This window comes from Miniopterus natalensis, chromosome 1, assembly GCF_054644295.1.
Source record: "Miniopterus natalensis isolate mMinNat1 chromosome 1, mMinNat1.hap1, whole genome shotgun sequence".
Lineage (NCBI taxonomy): Eukaryota > Metazoa > Chordata > Mammalia > Chiroptera > Miniopteridae > Miniopterus > Miniopterus natalensis.
The window spans coordinates 29708170-29731526 of record NC_142081.1 but is presented as its reverse complement, the minus strand read 5'-3'; the positions used below and the strand labels follow the sequence as shown (position 1 = coordinate 29731526).

At 47.1% G+C, this 23357-nt stretch overlaps 1 protein-coding gene across 1 annotated transcript in view; it reads left to right on the top strand.

Moving 5' to 3' along the window:
- Window positions 1-1455: 1455 nt before the first annotated feature.
- The window catches only part of SYT16 (synaptotagmin 16), a 185535-nt gene continuing 163633 nt past the window's right edge, over window positions 1456-23357 (top strand). The window contains exon 1 of the mRNA XM_087819998.1: window positions 1456-1534. The gene's annotated coding sequence lies outside the window, so the exon portion shown is untranslated. The remainder of the gene's footprint in view (window positions 1535-23357) is intronic.

Sequence of the window (23357 nt, the reverse complement as noted above, 5' to 3'; positions counted from 1 at the left end):
AGCTTCCAATAGGATCAAAGCTTGGGGCTCATTTTTAATTCTTTGTTTCTCTTTCCCTGTCTAACCCATTTTAAATCTTTTGGCTTCGGGGCCTACCACTGAGGGCGGCTGTGAGAGAGACATGGGCCAGATCTCTGTGGTGGTCAACTAGGGGGTGCTTCAGAATCACCTGTGCTAAACATGCAAAGATTAAAAACCATAACACCCCGATCGCCTAGGTCCCACTGCAGATGTCCTGACTGGATGTGGTGCGCACGCAGAATATCCATGGCTCCCTTATCTGTGCTCCGTGACCTCAGAAAGGACACCTGTGTCATTCTCTGCTGGTTTTTTGTGTCTGCCCAGCCAAATGCGAGCAGCTTCTGACCACCTATGCCAGGGTCTTCTCAGTGCCCAGCCCAGGGCTGGGATGACCCACTGATTGGGTTGAATGTGCACCCCCAAGGGCATCAAACATTGTGTCTATAAGAAGTAGATGCCCTGCTATATGCTTTAGGACACACACTTAAGCCATTTGATTATTTACATAAGGATCTGGGGTCTCAGGTACCACTCCCTCCGTATACGAAGAGTCCATCAGAAATCAGTTTCGGGGCTTCAAGAAGATGTATTCAACTTTCACAGACAGCTTCAGGGCAGAACCCCTGAAACACAAGTGGCCTGCGAGGCACCAAACGGTCTTGCTCACTCATTTAGGCTGATCCACTGACTCCAGCATCCACTCCCAGTCAGCTGGCAGGGCTGTGGTTTGGCCTCCGGTCATATGCCAATTAGCTGCTCATCCGGTTGGCACCCAGTTAGTTGGCCGTTCATTCATTTATTCATGCAGGCCTCCAGTGACATAGTCACTCACCCAGCTGGTATTTATTGAGAGCCTACTATGTGCCAGACGCTATTTTCCCACTGGAGACAAAAGAGATGGTAACATGAGGTGCACAGGACCGCTGGAACCTACCAGGATGGTGTGTGGGGTAGTTTCCCCAAAGTTCCCGCGCGCTGGAGGATTCATGTCCCGCACCTGGCTCAGCGTTGCCTTCCACTCCCAACTCTTTTTCACGTTTTGCTCCTTACAGCCGCGGGTGAGCACTGACGCTTGATTCCCAAGCCACAGGTAGGAAGCTCGAGGCCGGGATGAGGCGGAAACTAGGTAAAATGGGAGATGGAGCCTGGAGAGGTGGCTGTGGCGTGGCCAGGAGCGTGCTTCCAAGCGGCAGCCTTCATTGTCTTGGGGGAGGAGAGGCGAGGGGGCGGGTGCTGCGAGGCGGGTTGGGGTGGGTCAGCTGCCTGGCGCCCGCGGCTCAGCCGGCTCTGCCCGCGGGGCTGGGCTCCCCGGGCCCGGGCCAGGCGGCGGCGGGAGGCTGCGGCGGGGCGCGGGGCGGCGCGGCGGGGGCGCGCGGCGGGAGGGGCTGTGCGCGGCGCGGCCCCCGAGCGCGCGGGGCCTGGAGAGGAGCGTGCGCCTGGATGGGCTCGGCGCAGGGTCCCCCAGCCGCCGGTGGCGGCCCCGCAGCCCCCAGCCGGACCATGGCGACTGACAGTAAGTGCGCCCGGGCCGTGGAGGCCGCGGGTGGGAGGCCGCGGGGCCCAGGGGTGGGAAGTTCTCCTCTTCGCGACGCCTGTCCTTAAGCCGGGCTCGCGGGACCCGCGGCCGGGGTTCCCCCGCGCCCCTGGACGGGCCCTTGCTCCTCTGCCCATCACCCTTGGCTGCCGGGCGGGACTTGAGAGGCGCAGGTGGTGGCGGCAGCGCGCTGGGGGCATGTGGCCGAAGGGCGCGCGCCGCGCGGAGCCGGGGGTCCTGCGCCGCGGCGGGCGGGGCTGCCATCGCGGCCGGGGGCAGTGCCCGCAGGCCCGAGCCAGCCTTCGGGGAGCCCCGCCACCGAGGCGCCGTGAGTTCAAGGTTCGTCCCGAGTTCTGGGCTGGATTTGCGAACTTGCCTCCGGGGTAAGGGGACGGGACTGCTGGGCTGCGCTGTGGCCCCTCGGCATGTTCCCGGGGCCGCTGAGCGCGGCCGGAGACCGCGTCCGGTCGCTGTGGACCGAGTGCGCTTAGCTGTGGACAGGTCAGGCTAAAGCCACTGGATGGAAACGGTGGGAGGCGCTGGTTGGCCTGCTTTCGGCGTCTTGTCAGCCCTGCTTTATTGGCTCAGTGCTTTCTGGAAATGGAGTCACGTCTATGAAAGCCCGTTGAGTTAGATGTATTGGAAGCTAGATATTATCATTATATTTTCCGTGTACTCTATGTATCATTGGAGCCTCCAGGGGAGATCAGAGTAAAAGCACCAGTCACACCTGCTGCATACCCAGCGGAGAGCAGGTGCTGCGGTCAGAGCCCACAGGCGCACCTGGCGCATGTAGTGACTCACGAATGAAGGAAGGAAGGAAGGAAGGAAGGAAGGAATGAATGAATGAATGAATGAATGAATGAATGAATGAATGGTGTACTGGTTAGGGACACCCTTTGGCAGGCATTTTTGAGATGTGAGAAGAGACAAAGATAGGGGTCAACATTTCTGCAATAATTTATTATTTTTACTTTAAACCCTATATTATCCCAGCCAAGAACACAGCTTTGGTGTAGTGCGGAGAGCAGGGGTTTCTGTAGCCAAACAGACCTGTATTTTAAACCCCTGAAATTCACTCGCAGTGGGACCGTGGGAGGTGCCCTCAGGCTCTTTATCTCTCTGTGAAGTCGGGAGGCAGCTGTCCCGTCTCTTGCACAGTGGTGGGCACACAGTTGGCCCTCAGTCAAGGGTGGTTGCTCTCCCCCTCCCTCCTCCCTCTTTGCCTTCATTTTAAATGTGTCGAGATACCAACATGTTCTCCTCTTTTTGAAATGAAATAAATGTAGATCGTGTTTATAATAAAATCAGCTAAACTGGACTAAGGCTCCCCTTTTCTCTGCTCATTTATAAAAAGTATAGTCTGGCTTAATTTAAAAAAATTTTTTTTGGTTTAGAAAAAGATAATGGATTTAAGCTTTTATCAATAAAGTAAGACTCAACGAAGAGGAAGGTAATTAGATTTGGCCTATTACTGTATTTCTTAAGAAAAATAAAGGCAAAGGCGTTTGAAGTATCTGCAGGCTTAACACATGGACAGGGTTGCTATTCATTTTCTTATATTTTGGGTAAAGATGATACATTTAGTTTCCTAGAAAAAGAATTGTCCATGCTCTGTACCAATTTATTTAGATAATTGTTTCTTCTGCTTCCTTACATGGTAGATTCAACTCTACTGAAAAATCAACTTTTATCCCATTGGTTTTGTTTGTTTGTGGAAAAAATGATGATGATATTCAACGAGCTTAGCTCTTGAATTCATTTTTAGGCTCAGTCTTAATTATGCTCCTTCTCCGCTGGGATAGAGCTGGAGCTCTGAAAGGTTCCAGAGTGTAGGGGATAATTAGTTCACTTTTGTTCTTACTCAGAAGTAACGAGAGAGACTTACTCTGTGTCCCCACTAGGGAAATGAAGAGAAGGGACATAATTTCAGCCAGTGTCCTGAAAACTCCACAAATCTTGACCATGTCTGTACCTTCAAGTCCCACAGCCCTCAGCATAGAGGTGACCCTGAAACTGCAGAGCCCAGGGCTACTCCCCCACATAGAGTTCCTTGGTTAGCTCTGGTTCTCAGCCTTGTTGCATATTAGAATTACTCCAACAGCTTAAAAAATATGCTGGCTTTATTTTATTTTATTTATTTATTTTTTTAAAAATCTTCACCTGAGTGTATGTTTCCACTGATTTTAGAGAGAGAGGAAGGGAGAGGGAGAGAGGAACATTGATGTGAGAGAGAAACATCCATCGGTTGCCTCCCCCACGCACCTTGATCGGAAATTGAACCCAAGACTCTTATGTGTATGGGAGGATGCTCCAACCAACTGAGACACACTCGCCAGGGCATGCTGGCTTCAGTTTTTTGTTTTTGTTTTTAATTTCCTCTCTTTTAAAAAAAGTTTTATTGATTGAGTTTAGAGAGAGAGAGGAAGGGAGAGAGTGAGAGAAACATTAATTTGTTGTTCTACTTATGCGTTCATTGGTTGGTTCTTGTATGTGCCCGGACAGGGGATCGAACTTGTAGCGTTGGCTTATTGGGACAGCGCTCTAACTAACTGAGCTACCTGGCCAGGGCTATTTATTTTATTTATTAATTTTTTATTGTAGTAAGTCTCAGACTTTGATGTGCCTCGTAATCACCTGGAGGGCTTGTTAAAAGCAGATTGCCAGGCTGTACCCCCAGAGTCTCCGATTCAGTAAGCCTGGTTATAGCCTGAGAGTTTTCACTTCTCACAAAGCTCCAGGCGCTCATGAAGCCGCTGCGCTTCCTGTCCTTACCTCTGTAGGTGAGGGAATGACAGGTGAGAGGCAGGCAGGATCAGAGTGACGATCGCTCCTTTGGCAGTCCTGCCCCGTCACCGTGCAGCGAGGCCATGGCCTCCTTGAGATACATCATCCTGGGCACAGTGTTGCCTGGGCTGGAGCTGACGGCTTTCTCCATTTTCCCCCACAAGAAATTCCCCTTGGGGAAAAATTGGTTCTAAAGCCAGGCAGAGTCGGAATCCTCTACTCCAGTCATTTCTGGAAGGAATCCAGAAGGACTTTCTTTATGAATGTGGTATGTAAATGTACATAACTACAAAGATAGTTTAAAAATATTTGCCTGGGAACTTATAATATTCACAGAAAAGAATGTAACCAATAGAAAGAAAATGCCCTTATGTCCGAACAGCCTCCTGTCTGAGGGCAGATTCCAGAGGGGGAATCTCAGCGCCCCAACTTGTTTTCAGTGAGTTATCTTGAAATGGGACTTGGAAGCCCTCAAATTAAATTCTCCTTGAGCTGGTCATATTTTTATTTGGTTAACTCAGGCTTATCAGATCTCTAAAAGGTTGAAAAAATTGGGAGGAATTGTAATAGAAAACAAGATAGAGACTAATAGGAAAAAACCCTGTTTGCATGAGCAGCTGGTTTGTTACATCAAGCGGTGGTACTTAGGTATTGGAACTATGCGTCAGGGCTCCCTCGGTGACAGGTATTTCGGATAATTTTGTGTTTCCAGGCCATAGTGAAGTATTTATCTCTTTGTCTTCCATTTATGTCATTTTTTTGCATCATTGATACCTCCCCTTATGAGTATTGTTGAACTCTCTGTGGTCTGTTGATAGGGATAATTTCTCAGGGACAGCCAGGTGAGTTTGGGCAGTGTTGGGAATATGTAACTATTATGCCCTGGAAATCTCGAGCATTTCTTGGGTGGGTGCGTTTTTGGGGCTGTTGTTGATGAACAGTTGGCATCCTAAGGGAAACATGTGGTCCCCATTTGGTTGCTCCTGCTTTACTGGTTGGTCTGATGTCATTTTGCCTGGTCCATCCACGAGCCGGTTGTTGCTAACCTGCAGGGAACCTCCCTCAGTGGTCCTTCCCTCCCTTCTATTTACTGGTCAGCGACCGGCAGTTCCCATCAGCAGTTCCCACTCTGGGCTTATTGCTGGAGGGCAGAAGGGGGTGAGAGTAGGGAGGGGAGAGTCAAATTTAGGCCCTAAGCAGGTGAAGGTTCTGAACCTCAGCCAGGTCCTCAGCCAGGTTCAGCACTTAGGATGTTTAGGATTTGAAAGAAAACTGCTTGACTTTGGTTGAAAATGGACTCAAATTGTTGAGTAAAATTATTTCCGATCATAATTATTAAAAAGCGTCACAAATGATACCGCCCGGCCAGAGCTCCCACTTTTTCAGGAGGAGCTATTCTGAAAGCAAATGGAAGGCATCATGTTATTTAACCGTCTCTTTTGTGTGTGTGTGTTTTCTTTTTTTCTCTTTTTGTTGTTAGTGTTGTAGAACAGCAGCCCGAGTTCTGAGAAGCGCGTGGATTTGGCGCATGTGGGCTGCACGCTCGCGTTCAGTGCGAGGCTGCTGGGCCTGGGGGATTATCACGGGCCTGCGAAGCTGCTTGTTTTTGTTTTCCAAACTCTTCCTCCTCTTTTTAAGCCAAGGACTAAATTCTTGAAGAAAACCTAAATGTGAGTATGGAGACAGTAATCTGGGCTGATTTACTTATTAGATCTTATCCTAATAAAACATTTTACAGTCAGTCAGGGTGACTAATTGCCTCCCACTTGAGTAGAGTTCCATGTATTCTTTTCAGGGTGGCATCTCTGGCTGGGGAAGCCCTCGAAGCCTTTTCTTACTGAGCCGACTTTCTTCTGTGTTGCGACAGAATTGGCCAGGCCCTCTGGGAGGAATAAATCTCCTGGGTGTGGTCGGTTTGGGCGACATTTGCTCTTTTAGGGCTCTAGGCTATCATTTAGTAATTAACGCCTGTTATTTAGCATCGTGGAATGATAAAAGGCTGCCCATTGTGCCATCTAGCAGCGATTATCTGTATGTTAATGTGATGGTGAAACTCGCTGCAGCTCTTTCCAATGGCTTAAGGAAGCATCTGAAGCACATATTGCAAATGAAATTCTTCTGTGCGGCATACTCCTCCCACTGAGGGATTATGCACATCTGATTTAGGCAGTTTAAATTTATGCATAGATACCATCCCTTTACACTAGATTTTCTCATTGCCAGCGTACAATATTCTTGAGAGTTCTAATTTTAGGAAAGCAAGAAATCACATTTTATAGTTTGATTTATAATGGAGCAAAGGTTAAGAGATATAAAAAGATTTTTTCCACCCTATGTAAAAAGTCCCCTGGCTTATATGCTAGTATATTTACGTACCACTTGAAACATAATCTATTACCAACCATGATTAAGTTTTCCATGGACCTAACTCAGTAGAAATTTCAAGAGATGGATGAACTCCGAGTCGGGTGGTGGAAGAAAGCACAGGCCAGCTTCAGAGGACCCGAGTTCTGAGCTCTGGCCCTCCACTCACTGGCTGGATGTCGTTGGGGAAATTGTTTCACTTCCCGGAGGCTTTGGCTTTTTCCGCTCTGAGTCATAAGAAGTGAGTGAGGTGGTACACACGGCAGACATTAAATCAGTGTTGTCTCCGCAACCCTACGAGATCCTCCCCAGTGTGTGTCTCATGTTACAGGAACAAACTGACTTTCAGAAATGTGGTCCCCAGTCATCGATTCCATTTTTCTCTGTGAAACATACAAAATTAGGACCAAGTGGTTTGCTCAGCAATGTAAGACCAGGGAAGAGAATCGGACGAAATCTCCTAAAGGTGCAGAACTCAGATTTTAAACAGAAGCTAATCATTGAAACACATTGATCATGACGTTTTCTCTCCCAAAGCTTATTGTTTTCCTGTGTTGCAGGATGTACAGTGAGCATGTGAGTTTGCAGGGCATGTGCACACGCACAACTTTTAATAACCCAGGGATATTTCAGTGGTGGGTCTGAGGGGCTACCACAGCCGCCTCTGCCACTGAAGCGCCGGGGGATTCTGGGACCCTGTCTGCTACTTGCCCTCGGTGGTCTCTTTGCTTCGCAGCCTGCCCCCCCCCCCCCTCACTTGGGCATGACTGATGTGGCTGTCGCACCGGGTAGATGTTGCTTCAGGGGCCTCCCTAGAGTTCGATACCCTCCTGGCTTTGCAGTCTTAGAAAAGCCTGTTTAATGATGTTGATAAACCTCAGGAAGTTGCTGGTTATCCCATTATTGAGCTTTACAAAGGCTTAATCTTCTGGTATGTCCATACATAATGACCTCATCTGCCTGGTGTCTGATGCCCTTGACCTTGGCTTCCAGATTCTGAGAGCAGCCTTTGTCTGGGTCACAGTCCTGCCCTGGGAGGTCCTCCCACTGTCCGTCTTGAAAGTCCTTCTTGCTCTTCCTTCCCAGCTCATGCTCTGACTCTCCTATCTGCCAATCTGTGTTTCCCTTCTGCCTCACTTTTCCTTTGAATTTGGCTGAGACACACGGGCTCTGCCAGCCTCAGGTTTGCGGAGTCTCCATCAGATCTGCTGCCTTAACCAGCCCCCTGCTGCCTCTCCGCAGGAAGGAGGGAGAAGACAACCCCTCAGTCCTTACCATCCTTCCTCAGGCTTTTTAGAGGCACATTATAGTGTCTTTCCTAAATGGTCTATTAGCATAAAGTCAATTGTTATATTTAGTGGTGATAATTATAATCATAATTATAGTTGTATGTGTTATTTTTCTTTGCACTCTCTTTGTATTTGTTATCTATTGCTGCGTAACAAATTATCACAAACCTAGAGGCTTTTAAGAAAACACATTTGTCACTCACAGCCCTGGAAGTCGGGAGTCTGGGCAGGGCTTCTAGGAGTCAGGAGTCTGCAAGGCTGTAATTAAGGTGTCGGAAGGGACTGGGTTCTCATCTGAAGGCCTGAGGCTTGACTGGGGAAGAACCCACTTCCAAACTCACTTGGTGTTGGCAGGATTCAGAGCCTTGCAATCTGATGGACTGAAGGACTCCATTTTTTACTGGCTGTTGGCTGGAGGGCACCCTCAGGTCCTTCATACATGAACCTCCCTCATATGGCCACTTACTTTATCAAAGCTAGCAAGGGACAGAGTCTCCTGGCAAGACAGGTGTTAAAATCTTATGTGATGGAATCATGGAAGGGACATCTCATCACCTTTGCCATATTTATTGGTTAGAAGCAACTTATAGATTCTGTCTAAAGTCAGAACAAAGGGATTAAATAAGAACATTAGTACTAGGAGGTGGAGACAACTGGAGATCATCTTAGAGTCTGCCATGCTCCCTATGAAACTCTCAACATCCACTTCAACTAGATTTTTGTTTGCAGTATCACATGCCTCTTTAAAACTTTAGATAACGTTGGGATAGTACAGCCTGAAATGATAATTGCCTTGCTTGGAAAAGAAATATTCTAATGTTAACCAAAGTTGCATCACTGGGACCAGACCTACTGAGAAACTCATGGAGTTCAGCAATCTGCTTGATTGACCCCTCCCTGTGATTCTCATGCCAAGTGGGAGAATGGCTGGGTTAGAAGCAGCTTATCCTGGTGTAACTCAGAGGTCAGCTCAAGTTCTACACCCCCACAGCCTCTCCTTCATACAAATCATAGACGTCGAATTCCTGGGGCTCGATTTATCGTAGTCTCTTCCAGCTCTCTGTTCCTGCTTCTAAGTGTCCTTTGACCTCTGCACTTTCACTGTGATGATTGCTCTTGTGTCTGCATCGCACTGACCCAGATGAGGAACTGAATCCATTTTTTGTAACTTACACAAACATACAGTCCATTCACTTGAAAGACATTTGAGTATGTAGGCGGCCAATTGATAGTTTGAGGCGATTGGAGAAGTATGTGTTTCAGTAACACAAACAGCTTAAAACTGAATGTTAGATGTGCCCATTCTAAAACCAACTAGCCATTCCTTAGCCATCCTTGCCTCATTTTACTCTTTTCCTTTTACCGATTATCTTTTTTTCTATAGAGTGACTTAGCAATTCACCTGTTTCCTTGTCTTCTGTAATAATCAGGGTTTTTATTGCAGACAGTGGAACCCACTCAACTACCTTAAGGAAAAGGGGATTTAACTATAGGGTGTATGGCAGCTTGCAGAACTATGTGAGGGTTGCCAGGGAAATAAGCTTGTTAGCCACTCAGTCCTGGGTAATATAGATCTCCATTTATTCATGTCTGTCTTTATCTTTCATTAGGATTTTCTACATTTCTTTGAATAAAATTTCTTGTAGCCTCACCCGAATATCGAATTTGGTGTTTATTTTCCCACATGAATTCCTGGCCGTTTTCTGGTTGCTTCTGTGGACCTTCCAGTCTCCCCTGCAGAAGGTGCACTAACCTGTGCTGACAGGAGTGAGGGAAGTGGTGTGAAGCCGGCGGGGTCATGTGTAATGGAAAGTCCGCCCTCCAGTCTCTGAGGCAGTTGAGCCTGCCTTTGATGAAATGTTTGACATTAAGCTTGTCTTTCCTTTCTTCCTCTTTGGAGGCCCGGGAGATAGAAGGGACTTCAAATTAGACCCCTGTTCAGTGGCAACTTTGCGCTAGTGAGCAGGGCCAGGCCTCATTACAGGTACTGATCCCCCACTGAGCTTGGGAGGCTGATCCTTGAGCTGTGGGCTTGATACCTGAAAGTTCCTCGGGCCTCAGGAAGGCTCTTGGAGGACCCGCCTCTATAACATGGGAATATGAGAATAGATCCCTCGGCAGGAAATCCTCTAGAAACATGCTTTCTAACCACCCTATGCTATATCTGTCTCCTGGCTTCTGTAACAAACCCTGGGTTCCAGATTGTTAAATGTTGAGGAGATGCTGCTGGTGTACAGAGTCACTCTGCCACCTTGTGGCCATGCTTGAGAACTGTACTTCCTCAAATGCCACCTTCCTTCTTAGAGCCCAGCATCCCGCAAAGCTGAATTAGTCACCCTGGATTGTTTTGGCCTTTGGCTGTGTGAATTGGTATGATTTGAAGAGATATGTTGCAGCACTTGCTAAAAGAAGACTTTTTAATAGTTTCAAACAGATATATTTGTGCAGGAATTGTATTGCCCGCATAATAGTATCTTGGTGATTACATAATGTGTGTTCAGAGTACTAATGGACTGGTATGTTCCAAAGCTGTTTCCAGGATGCTCTCAGGGACCCTATAATTTTCCTGGGGATTTGAAAGAGCATTGTATAGTTGGTATTGCTGTTAGATCACAGTATTATTTTTGGTCACATTCCCTTATTTTTCTAAATTACATTGAGTTAGTTGCCCAGACAGAGGGAAAATTCAATTTCAATCATTACCTGCACCATGGGATCATATAAGAATCCCAGGCTAAGGCGGGGCCACAGATTTGGGGTGGGGCCAGTCTGCTCCACGGTGATAGTCGCACAGTCTGATAAGCTGCAGCTGAAACTAGCAGCGTTTATGCTGCGTCAGATGACACTGCCCCACCGGCTGTTCACACCACCGATCACTCTGGGACACGGTGCATGGTGTCCATCCATTGTAGGCTTCCTGGGGCACCCTCCCCTCCCCGCCCGCCCTCAAACCCAGGCACAGTGGGTTTCTGACAGAGTGCAACCCCTCAGACGCACTCCTCTCCTGGTCTTAGGAAGGTCCATGCTCTTCCTCTTATGGCAGAGGCCCTCTTCTGTCTGGATGGGAACGTTTGTGGGTATTTGGCAACTTCCTTTTATGACCCTGCAACACACAAAAACCATTAAAAATCTTGTGTGACTGGCCGGGGAGTCCAGAACTCCAATCCTACAGTTGTCTACTTTCTTGGGAGGGAGAAAGAAAAATGCTGATAACAGCAACAGAAGCAGGAAAAAGGGCAAATTAAAATCTCAATAAATCACCGTGTTCCCTTATGTTTAGTGTTGGCAACAGGACTAAGGCCCCTGCTGGGCAAAATCACCTCTTTACGTGGGTCAGCCCTAGCCGTGGAATCGATGTTTGTTTATTGAGTTTGTACCATAGGCGAAGTATTGTTCTAGCTTCTCGCACTGTGAAGATGACCTCACAGTCACAATCACATAATGTAAATGGGGTACTGAGTGCTAGGAGAGGGGTTCATCCTGAATTGTGTGGGGGTGCTGAAGGAAGTGATAATAACTCCACCTGGGGCAGGAGGTGTTCCCCACAGGAGATGGCCTGTGAGCTGGGTCTGGAGATGTGAAAGAGCATCTGCAAGGTGGGGAAGCGGTGAGGCACCGCACACTCCAGGCGGCGGGGTTGCAGGAGCGTGGGCCTGGAGTCCCCACGCTGCTGGGTTGACGGGGCATGCGTGGCGGCTCTGTGTGATGCCCGCGAAGGAGTTATTTGGGAGAGTCAGTGAGTGCAGGTGAGCTGGGCTCGAGCCTAATCCCAGAGGACCTCATTTACTATACTAAGAAAATTATAATTTATCTTTTAGGCCAAGAAGTCACAATGCATTTGCTGTTGCATTAGATTCCCAGAGGCTTACTTAGGGAAATGGGCCAGTCCCTCAAGGCTAACTCTACTTGTACCTCTTTCCCTGCTCAAGAACCGTAATTAATGTGGAGGGAGTGTCAGGGGACATACACGGGGAGAGGGGAGGGGCCGGGCGGGGAGAAGGGGGAGGGAGAGGGGAGTGAGCAGTTGATGGACCAGGCTAAGGAAGAGCTGTTCAGGGGCTGAACTCAGGCAACGTGAGGAACATGTGGCTAAGAGACATTTCAGAGATGATGGAGTCCAGGGCTTTACAGATCTTAGATTAGACATGTGGGTGCAGGAGAAAGAAAAGAGGATATGGTTTTCATAGACAGCTGGTTGGATGAAAATCTCATTGTTTGAAACAGAAGGTGGGAGAAGCACATCTGGAGGCCTAAGTAAGAGTTGTTTGGTGGCACATTTGAGATGCGTGTGGGAATTCTGGAAAGATAAGCAGGGTGGGCTACTGGAGATACGAGTCTGCAGCCCGGGAGAGGACTGGCGGTTTGGGGAGACATCCGGGAAGGCTTCCAGGGAAGCCACAAGTGAACAAGGTCTCGTGGTGAGAGTGAGTGGAAGAGGAAAAAGAGGTACGGCCAGAGCTTTAGGGGTACCAGTGTTCCCCAGTAGGTGGATGACCACAGCATCACAAATGAGACCAGGAGAGAGCGGCCCGAGGTAGGACGCAGCCCCGGGAGAGTGGTCATAGCCGGCGAAGGCCACAGTGCACCGTCCTACAGCCCAGGGATGAGACGGGAGGGAGCGAGCGGAGGCCGCGACAGGGCGGCAGGTGGGGGGCGGGGGGCGGCGGGGGTGAGCCCAGGAGGCCGGGGGAGCGGCAGCAGGGGTCCGAGCGCTCAGGTATGGGGGGTGACGGGCAGGGCTGGTGAGCTCGGGCTGCTCCCAGGAGGTCTGTAGACGGTCGGGAGAGCAGAGGGCGCTCAGCACTGCGATAGAAGACTGAGGAGGGAAGACCCGACCGCGTGTACAGGCCTGCGGGGGGGGGGCTGAAGATGGGAAAACGGGAGAGAATTAGTGGAACAGTCACCCAAGTGAGGGGAAGGCAGTGGGGTTAGGTTAGCTCTGTGGCCCTCTGTCCTTTGGAACATGTTTTGGGGTCTAGGGATCAAATTGGCTTGAGAATCTACTGAAATGGGTAGAAATCCCCGGGCATCTCCCTGGGCTGAATAATAGTCACTGTAGGATGTACCCAAAGGTTTCCTAGGCTCATCTGGAGAGAGCAGTTGGGCCTCCCAGAACTATCCGGGATCCTTTGGCAGGGGACCATGTGTAATTCAAGGTAAAAGAAATCAGTGTCCGCTCTTAGCAATCATTGTGTTCGGACATGCTTACGGCTGTGTTCCTGGCTTTTCTTGCATGTTGCAGACGATGCTTGGCAGCTGGCCCACCAGCCCAGTTTGGGTCTAGAAAAGAGAATGGCCTTATCCTGTGTCCTTGCTTTCGTGTCCAGTAGCATGTAATGAGAAGCAATGGGGAACTGCAAGATTGGCAATTTTTATTTAAAAGTCTTTTGGAATATCCGAGTCTGCTTAATTTGAAATTCTTTAATATTAACTGATTATGTTAAAAAAAATGTTTTTCTAGCCCTGGCCGGGTGGCTCAGTTAGTTGGAACATCATCTGTCCCACCATAAAGGATGCGGGGTTGATTCCCGCTCAGGGCACATGCCTATGTTGCAGGTTCCATCCTGGTCGGGGCACCAGTGGAAGGCAACCGATCAGTGTTTCTCGCATTGATGTTTCTCTCTCTCTCCTTCCCAGTCTCTCTAAAAATTAATAAAAATATATCCTCAGGTGAGGATTAAAATTTTTTTTTAGAATTTTATTATGTCTACCCAGTAACTAAATTGTAAACACTTTGAAGAAAGAAATTCTCTCCTGTTTATCCCTTCAGTGTTCTCTATATCAGATGCATTTGGCAACAATGTATTGCTTTGGTTTGAACAGTGAGGCCTCCAGGCCTTCTGTTTGCCTTTGCCTGTGTTGGTGATAATTAGTGAGTCTGAATGTTCTCTGGTTTCTCTTGAGGCCAACATTATGTCTTCTTTTTGACTCTGTGACAGGGTTAAGGGGCTGAACTGGCTGCTTTCAGTTGCTCTGAAAGATGATTTAAAAATGCAAGGTGTCTTTTTTATTGAAAGAGAGTTAATTAGGATTTTATTTATTTATTTATTTATTTATTTATTTATTTATTTATTATTTCTTTTTAGTCAAGTCGACACTGTAAACACTGAGTTTTGTTGCCTGTTGCATCACTGATGATTTAAAGCGTGGAGTTTGACTTTTTGTTGGTCTTTACTTGTTCTAAGCAGAAACAGCTGTACAGGCATAGGAATTGGAATGACTTTGGACCCTGAGTTACTGGGCCTGTCCTAGGCTGGGTATCTCGTCTCTGCGGCTATGTTCAGGGTCAGGGTTTTATGCCCAATGGGAGGCCTACGTTTTGCAAATGGGGAAACTCAAGCATAGAAAACAGTGAGTTCTTTAGGAGTTGACCTAAATTTTGTCGACACTGTTGTTCATTCTTTCATTTTCTTTCCACTTGCCAAGCCCTGACTTACATAGCAAATGCCTCCCCTCCCACCTCACTTAGAGGAAGGAGTCCGGATCTTATTTGTTTGTCTTGTAGTAGTGGTACTTCTAGCACTTGCTTCTTAAGTGAAAGGCACTTTCCTTGGATTTTTCTCGCATCACACTTGCTTTTATCGGAAATGGAGGAGTCAGGTTATATGAACTACGAATGCTGTATTGAATACATACTCTTCTTCTGAAAGGACCCAGATAACTTTATTGATCATTAGCTTGGTGTCTAAAAAGCTTTTCTCTTTTTATAATTCATTAACTGCAAATCAAAAACCAAGTCCTTCAAGTCACGAGGCAGACACAGGTATGTTTACGCTGCTGGACTCTAGACAATGCTATTGGACTCCAAGCAAATTTCCTAAAGAAAGTTAAAGGAATAGACTTATCTTGTGCCTGTTGGTGGCTTAGTAAATGATGAATTTGCAGGGAACTACAGATGTATATGTGCATATAATAGGGTGATTATTGAACTATTAAAAACTATTATTCAGCCCTGGCTGGTTTGGCTCAGTGGTTAGAGCGTCAGCCCGTGGACCGAAGGGTCCTCCCAGGTTTTAGTCAGGCCAAGGGCATGTACCTCGGCCGTTAATCGTACCTATCCATCATGATATAAAAAAAGATAAAATTTCATGTTAGTATAGCTAGAAGTGGGATGATCTTATCTACCCTGTGGCCTCCTAGGAAATTATAAACTGACTACAGTTGTTTCTAGAGGTATAAAAAAAAGGGTTGTTGGCGCCCTCTTAATTTTCTTATGTTTTGTGGAATTTTGGACATATTTAATGAGGAGTCACCAGCGTTACGAATAAGGCAGAAATTCCATTGGCTAATGCTCAGAAAGATACAATGGCTACCTTGGGGGTAAAAGTTTCTGAAGTGGTACCTGAGCTCTGTAGGGGATCTGGATGTGACCTCTAACTGCACAGCACGATGCAAGACAATGGGGTCCATACTGAAAAGGAACAGGCCTCCCCCTTTGAAAGACATTGCTCTGGAAAATTCCATCAAGGGCACGAGAGGAAAGTGAGACAAGAAAATGCACATGAAATATATTTTTACGGGAGGATCAGGAACAGAGAATATTTCCTTTTTTGTGCCCCACGCCTTTCTGTCCAGGGGCTGCTATGCATCAAAGATAAGCCTTTGTAATTTTAATTTACATTTAAACACTATTTAAACAATATGCCCACCCAAGTGAGAATTTTGGGAACCATAAGAGAGTGGTCGTCTCTAATCCCATTTACTCTGTAGGATCCAAACTGAAAGCCTCAGCGGCCTTTGTATTAGACAGGCTAGTTTTAGAGCACTCGGCATTTTCAGAACCAGTGAAGCAAGATCTAATTTGTGTCATATGTTCTAGCACTTTGCATGTAAGAAATTTTCCATTTGGTGCGAGTCCTGTGCCAAATGGTGGAATGTATCGCCGCTTTAGAGTCTAGTTATTCTAAATATAAAATTAAAAGGAGGTATGAAGGAGCTGAGCTCCAGAAACTGGAGAGAGAGCACATTGAGGTTTTTTGGCCTGGGACAGGTGTTTTGGTGACTTCGGAGTAGTGCATGAGCGCTTGGCAGCCTCACTGTGCAAAGCGCAGTGGCAGACTAGCAGGCGGGCAGCGCCTGGGCGCATGGGAGAGGAGCTCAAGAACCTCAGACCCACTGACTCCAAGTTTGCATCTTAACACAATCCCCACGAGATTCAGAGGCGTGAAAATTTGAGAGACACTGCTCGAAAATGACGAGGTCTGTCTATATAGTGTTGTGGTTTTAGCATCTAGATATCTCATCCTTCTTGATTCCCCAGGGACTAGTCTTACAAGGAAGTGGCCCTGTCATTCTGCATCTCCCGCCTTGAATTTTATCTTCCTGCTTGTGGATACACTCCTAGGTGAAAATGAGGGACCAGGGCATTTTCGGGGATTAGAGAAATTTCTGTGGGTTGGGTGTATATAAAATAAAACTGAGAGACTCAGGAGTTGGGAAGGAGCTGGAAAATTTTGAAGGATAACAAAACCCCCAGGCGTATGATTGGTCTTCTCATGGTTAAAACGTTGGGTAAATACTTTTGGACTCATGGTTCTTGGTTGTGGCAATCAGCCAGTGTTGGCTGAGTTAAGCAGCAGCAGACGGGTTATTGAAAGGGTTTTGCCTGGTTCACGGGGCCTCTGGCTGGGCTGGAGAGCCAGGCTGTGGCTGTGAAGCCAGGGTGGAGCCCGAGTCAGCCTGCAGAGCTGCTCCGGTGGACACTCCTGTTGCTGCACAGCTTTGGAGGTGGCGGCCACCCCGGGGGCCGGCTTTGGAGGTGGCGGCCACCGTTGCTCCTGAACACACTGAGCACCGCGTGGAGCCCTGTGTTCCCCGCAGCATCTCTCTTCCCAGAGGGAGCGCTGGGTGGTCTCTAACTCTTGGGCCGGTTCATCTGATTGGAGGTGCTTAAACCTCGTGCCTTTGTCCCAACTGCAAGGGGAGCTAGGAAAGCAAGTTTTGCATTTTCACTTTCACTGTGACAGGTGAGCGCTGCCTGGTTAGGCTGGGAATTCCCCATACACAGGAAGAGGGTTGAGAGGCAGGTGGACAAAAAGAATGGCAAATGTTTGATGGAGCTGTGTGTGTGTGTGTGTGTGTGTGTGTGTGAGTGTGTACACCTGTGTGTGCACATGAGTGTGTGTGTTCCGTTTACTAGAGACAATTATTTCAATAGGACACCTTTCTGAGTTTAAGATGACGGTCAGTAATGGGAAAGGAGGATTCATTTTGCAGAATTTTGCTTTTTTGTTTGAAGTGATAATATATATAAAAATCACGAGTACCAATCATTCTTTTAGGTCAGATTCAGCCAGGAGTACACTTGATGTTTTCTGTGAAATAAGAAAGCTTCCTAACACTCACCCTGAAATACGAGTTCACTGCACTCGCTTTCTAAATGAGAGTCGTATTTCGTGAAGCCCTGACCATGTAATCAAGATAATGAGAGGTTTTCAGTTTGCTTGCGTGACTCAGTTGTGGAGTACACACTTTGACTCGGCTCTGGTGGGAGGGGGAGAGATGATCACTGCCTTGGTATACATGAGACACAAAGCAGAAAACAAAATCAGCAGGCACTGTGTCATATTTGCACTGAGATAACACCAAGGAACAGCTGTGACTCTTTCAGATGACTCCATTTGTTTGATAATTGCCGGGTAAAAATAGTGCCACTATTGGCTATTTCAGGATGACAGATGGCGTTCTAGATTATGTTCCTTTCCTTGCACCCAAAGAGAACACGACCAAGTCTTTCAGAAAATGATGGCCCGTGCGTGAGAAAGCGTCAGATAAGAGCCAGGGCACCATTGCAGGCTTCTGTTCTGCAGGCAGGTGGGAAGCTGGAGGTGAGGCGTAAGGGAACTGAATTATTCCAGCCTGAGCGATGATGGGAGATAAAGGCAGCTGCCTGTTGCCTAGGAACAGAAGTATCTGTGCCTCTGCTACAGCTGGGGGACCCGGGTCATTTACTCTCCGAGTTCACCTATCGGTTATTCAGACAGAACTGGAGTGAGCCCTCTTTTCTTCTTGGCTCTGTGGTGTGTGTGTGTGCGTGTGTGCGTGTGCGCGCTGAGGGTTCTCATTAGATTCCTTCGCTTTCTTCCACTCAGCAAACTTCTCTGTTGCTCCTAATGCATTGTCTCCAAACACACCAATCACAAGTCTGCATTTACTGTGTGTGTGTGTGTGTGTTTGTGTGTGTGTGTGGGGTAGATTTTCTTTAGGAGCTGGCCCTTGGGTATTTTTTTCTACCAGGAAGCCAGCGGAGCCTCATATGAGTGGAGTGCAACACTCAGTCTTTTATCTGAAGGGCATGTATCGTTTGGTATCTTCTTAGCATTTTCCACTGCACCTCAAGGAAGGTTCACACACACACACACCCCTACTTAGGTCTGAAATCAAGGACGAAGCAGAAACAGAGATCTTTTGTGAAGTCTGAAGGCCCCACTTCCTGGTACTAAGAGGGTAGGACAAAAAATCTGAGTTTGAGTCTCTTTTGTATATGACTTTCTTTTGGAGCTTTACACAATACACGCTCCTGAGACTTCTGATTCATTGGCTCTTTGGTACGGCTTGGGCCCCTGTGGGTTTAAAAGTTCCCCAGGTAATTAGAGCTTGAAAGTCATTCCCATTTTCTCCCTTCTCAGCCCCTGCTAAAGAGTGTTGGGCCCCCAGGACCAGGCTGGGAAGAGAAAGGCCTGGGGCTGGAGATCTTGGGCTTCCTCCCTCCTGCCCCGAGCTCAGTGCTTGCCCCATGTCCTCAGCAGCTCCGTGCGAGAACGGATGGGCACGTGGTCCCAGCAGGGTGGGTTCCTTGGTCTTCACAATCTGGGTGCAATTCTTACTCTCTCAGGAGCGTGCAGGAGAATTGAGGCTCACAGTTGGGTAGAAACATAGTGGAAACATTTAGGAGGCGACTAGGTTATGGGAAACTGATAAGAAGAGGCCTAATCCCTGCGTGTTTCTGACCAGGAAGAGTGATAAGAACAGAATATTTTAGGCACATAGGCAAACATCATAAATACATCAGGCCTGAGCAAGGCCCTGGGAGTGTGTCAACACCGTGTAATTTCACTCACCCTTGTCTAGGGCTCCAACGAAAATCACGTGTAGCTTAAATAATAATAGCATTGGAGTTGCTGCAGCAAATAATTTTTAAAAGGAAATGAGATGTTCTTTCTTACCTCTTTTTTTGTCTTCATGAAGAAAATCAGTGATGATTATTACATTGAAAACGAAGGTGATTATGTAACCTTTAAAACATTCTCAGGGTAATGGTAAAAGACATGTTGACTATTTCTCCTAAAACGCCACAAGCCAAAGGCAGATGTTTCTTGACTCTTTTTTGCTCGGTTATATAATCACCCACTTGCAGGAACACCAGAGTTGGTAAGGAAACCTCATCTCACAGGGAGCTGAGATGTAGCCCTGCTGCACGTGCATGAAAGGAAACTCCGTGGGCAGCCCCGTTTGCGTGGTTCCCAGAGGCGGTTATGTGACTAAAGCCTAACGGGCCTGATTTTCAGGTGTACCTGACCGTGAAATCCATCGATGGCTACATGGTCACACTTGAGCAGACTCCCATCTCTCACACGGGCTTGCCAAATCCTAAGGACGCCGATTTGAGAAAGAAGAAAAATAAGAAATTTCAACCAGAATCACAGCAAAACCTGGGTTTTGAAGTCATTTGAATTTTCTATTCTTTTTTTTTCAGTCCCCACTCCCTTCATATCAGCATAGCTTCCAAAATGAACTTGAGGGGGTCCGCGTTCTGGTGACATGGAAGAGTCTCAGAGAACATTAGAAAGATTTTAGACATCCTGTAGCGGGAGGTGTAGAGATGCTAAATGGGAGGGGCCTGGAGGGGCAGCCACGGAGCTGGTAGCGTATTTCTCTAGAAACATGTCTATGCAGCCAACACGCTTGCTTTTTTTAATGTTTACTTAGGACGACGAAAGCGTTGGCTCAAAAGGCCCAGACCACACATCGGGGCTCCCAGTGTAAGCAACTAACAGTCTTTTATACACAAATTTGGGTACGTCTCTCCCACCACGCCCTGCTGTTATCTTGGCTTCTTTGGGTGAGTCCCTTCCCCCGGTACATAGACTCAGTGTCCCTCTAGGGAACAGGTCATCCGCACCCCACCTCAGAATGTCACCCACGCAGCTACCAGTGTTCCCAGGGAGCAAACCGTAACTTTATTACTAATCATTTTCCTAGTTGGCTCCCATAATGACTAAAAACAAAAAAGAGCAGTGTGCTTTTTCTTGCCTCCCAGTTCATAAAATGAGTGACAAGAGAGATCGCCACTGCCAAGAAGTGAGGACCCCCGTTCGATAGTGTGCTGGGGACTCGTCACACTTCACCTCCATGCTCGTGGCGAATGGTATGAGCTCCATGCACGCCCTCCCTCACTGCTCTACCCCCCTGGACCTCAGCTCTGACATTTTATGATCCATGTTTTTGTCATCTAAGTAATATTATTCCTTGCTCTCCCATTTCTACCGTCCTTTGACATCTTATCAGCCAAAAATGTCACCATCACTGACATTTTAGTTTTGAGGAGCCTGCTCTGTGACACTCACGCCACCTTCCCAGCTCACCCTCTTCAGTGCAATCACCCGGCAGACTTCTGATCCATCGCCTCACCACATTTTCATTGCCCATGACCCCCCTTATCTCCATATATATATATATATATATATATATATATATATATATATACATACACACATGCTTATATATAAATAAACAAATAAATATTTATTCATTTATTTAACCTAGTTTAGATTTCACAATTGGTCATTATAGTTATGTAAGCAGCTAAATGTTGCAGGAGAAAAATGCATACTTGTGCTCATTGATCTACAGATTCATGATGCAAATCTAAAATTAACCCTTGACACTGCTCGGCAACCCCACCATGCTCAGCAGGTGTCTCCCTGTGCTACTTTCGCACTTACCTTCAGCTGATGACCTTGCCTCAAAGTTTACTGAGAAAATAAAAGTAGCGAGGCGGCCAGATCCCCGTCATCAAGCCTGACGGGCCTCTATGTCTTCATCACACTCCATTTTCCACAGTGTGTCTGCAGGTGAAGTGTCTTTGTTCCCATCAAAAGCTGCTGCTACTTTTTCTTTCCCAGCTTTGTCGTGGATGGGCTGAGAACGCACCCTCATTCGGCCGGTTCAGGAGTGGTTTACGTTCATTGGCCTGACATAATTATGGATAAATGGTTCCCCTTAGTGCCCCAGTTTGGATGACAAACATAACAAATTCCCTACGTGGGACGATCAGCTTCTAGGCTCGCTGTTCAGATCGGCGCCCGCCGCTCCAGCGCCGTCCCAGTCACTCTACAGGTAGCTACCCAGCTTCATAACGAGTCCCGGCACTTGGAGGGGCAAGTGCTCCCTTCCTTTCTTTCTTAGAGGTGTATTGGCTCTTCTTGGCCCTTTACTATTTCATGCGCATTTTAGTACCAGCTTACAAAGTTCCACAAAATCCTGTTGAGGTTTTTGGTTGGCGTTTCATCGAGTCTATACATCAGTTTGGGGGACAATTGACATCATCACAAAATCAAATCTTCCTGTTCGCGAACCCATCTAGTGCTCTATTTAATTTTCCTTTAATATCTTTCAATAACATATGACAGTTTTCTGTATCCAGGTTGAACATATATCCTGTTTAGTTCTTACAAGGTAGTGTATAGCTTTTGTTTCTATTGGTAAGTGGTGCTTTTAAAAATTATGTCTTCCGTTTTTTTATTGTGGTACAGTGGATTTGGACATTTTTCTTATATGCAGCCACTTGGCTAAAATTTCCTTTAGTTTATAAATTTGTCAGCGTTTTCTCTGTACACAGTACTGTCACTTACAAAAAATGATGGCTTTTGTTTCCTCCCTTTTAATCCTGCTTTAAAAAAACATTTAATTGACATACAGTATAGACACAGATACAGTTTAACAAAATGAATACACTTATTTAACTAGTACCCAGATCAGGAAACAGAACATTATTTATGCCTCCGAACCCCACCCCACCCCCTGTGCTCCCTCCCATCACTGCCTCCCCAAAGAATAACCCCTGTGCTTTTAATATTCTTTGACTTGGCTCATGCAGGGTCCCCTCTCTCCAGTGTACCACCTTCTGCCTTTCTGCTGGAATCTTCCCAAACATGCAGATATGCTTTAAAACCATCCATCCTAAATAGCGTATAGTGCCCAGTGTGGATGGCAAATATAACAAAGGGCCCTACGTGGGACAATCAGCTCTTCCTTGACCAATGTCCCCTTTCTAGCCACTGCTCCTTTTTTCTGCTCCCCTTCTCAGCGAAACCTTTTGAACAAGTGCCCTATGGCCAGTGTCTCTACTTCCTCACCTGATGGTTTTCTTTTCGACTCACTGGAGCCTGGCCTCTGGCTTTGGTACTCTACCGAAACAGCTCTTGTCAAGATTACAGTGACCTCCATTGTCACCAAGTACAAGAGTTTCCTTTTCTCTCTCTCTCGGCATCGTTTGATGTCATGGGCCCAAACCCATCTTGCAATAGGTCCTTTTCATGGCTTCCACTTATTACTCATTTAGGCGATTACTTGTTTAATGCCCTTCCCTTCACCTAGACCCCACCTTTCACAAGGGCAGGGCCGATGTCTAACCTGTTTACCGCGCCATCCCCAGCACCTAGTCCCGTGTCTGGTAGATAATAGATTGACAAATATTTGTTGCCTGGGCCTTACGGATTATAATGCACCTCCAATCACTTTTGTCTCATGTCTACTCCAGTGTCTTGCAGGCACCTCCAGTTCAGCAGGTCCCAACGTGTTTATCATCTTTGTCCCATAAACTTGTTCTCCGTTTCATCAGCCGCCACGACCACCCATTAAACCAGACGCCGCCACCTTCCTCAGCCTCGAACCCAGTGCATCACCGACGTTGACCGTGCTGCTGCCTAAATTCCTTTTCCGAACCCGTCCAGGTCCCTCTGTGCCCATTTGCATCCTTCTGCTCCGTCACCATGTCGAGTTGCTGCAATAGCTTCAGAACTGTTTTTGTTCTAAACTCTTCTAAACTCCGATATTAGTTTTCTCCAGTTGGTCCTCAACATGATAGCCAAAGTGGTCCTTTAAAAAATATGAGTATAATTAAATCACTCTCATATAATAGACATTGTGTCATATAAAAATAGAATTAACACAGGGTAAGCAAGACAGCGCAGGACTGCGCTCTCAGATACCAATGACTTGATCAGGAATTTGTATTTAATTTCAGTATCACTTTTTTTCCAGATTTTTGAAGCATCCTTTGAATTTCCGTACAACTGTTGTATCTTGTACAGCTATTGATCGCTCAAGTGCTTTTCTCTTTCTGCGCCTACCTCTTCTTC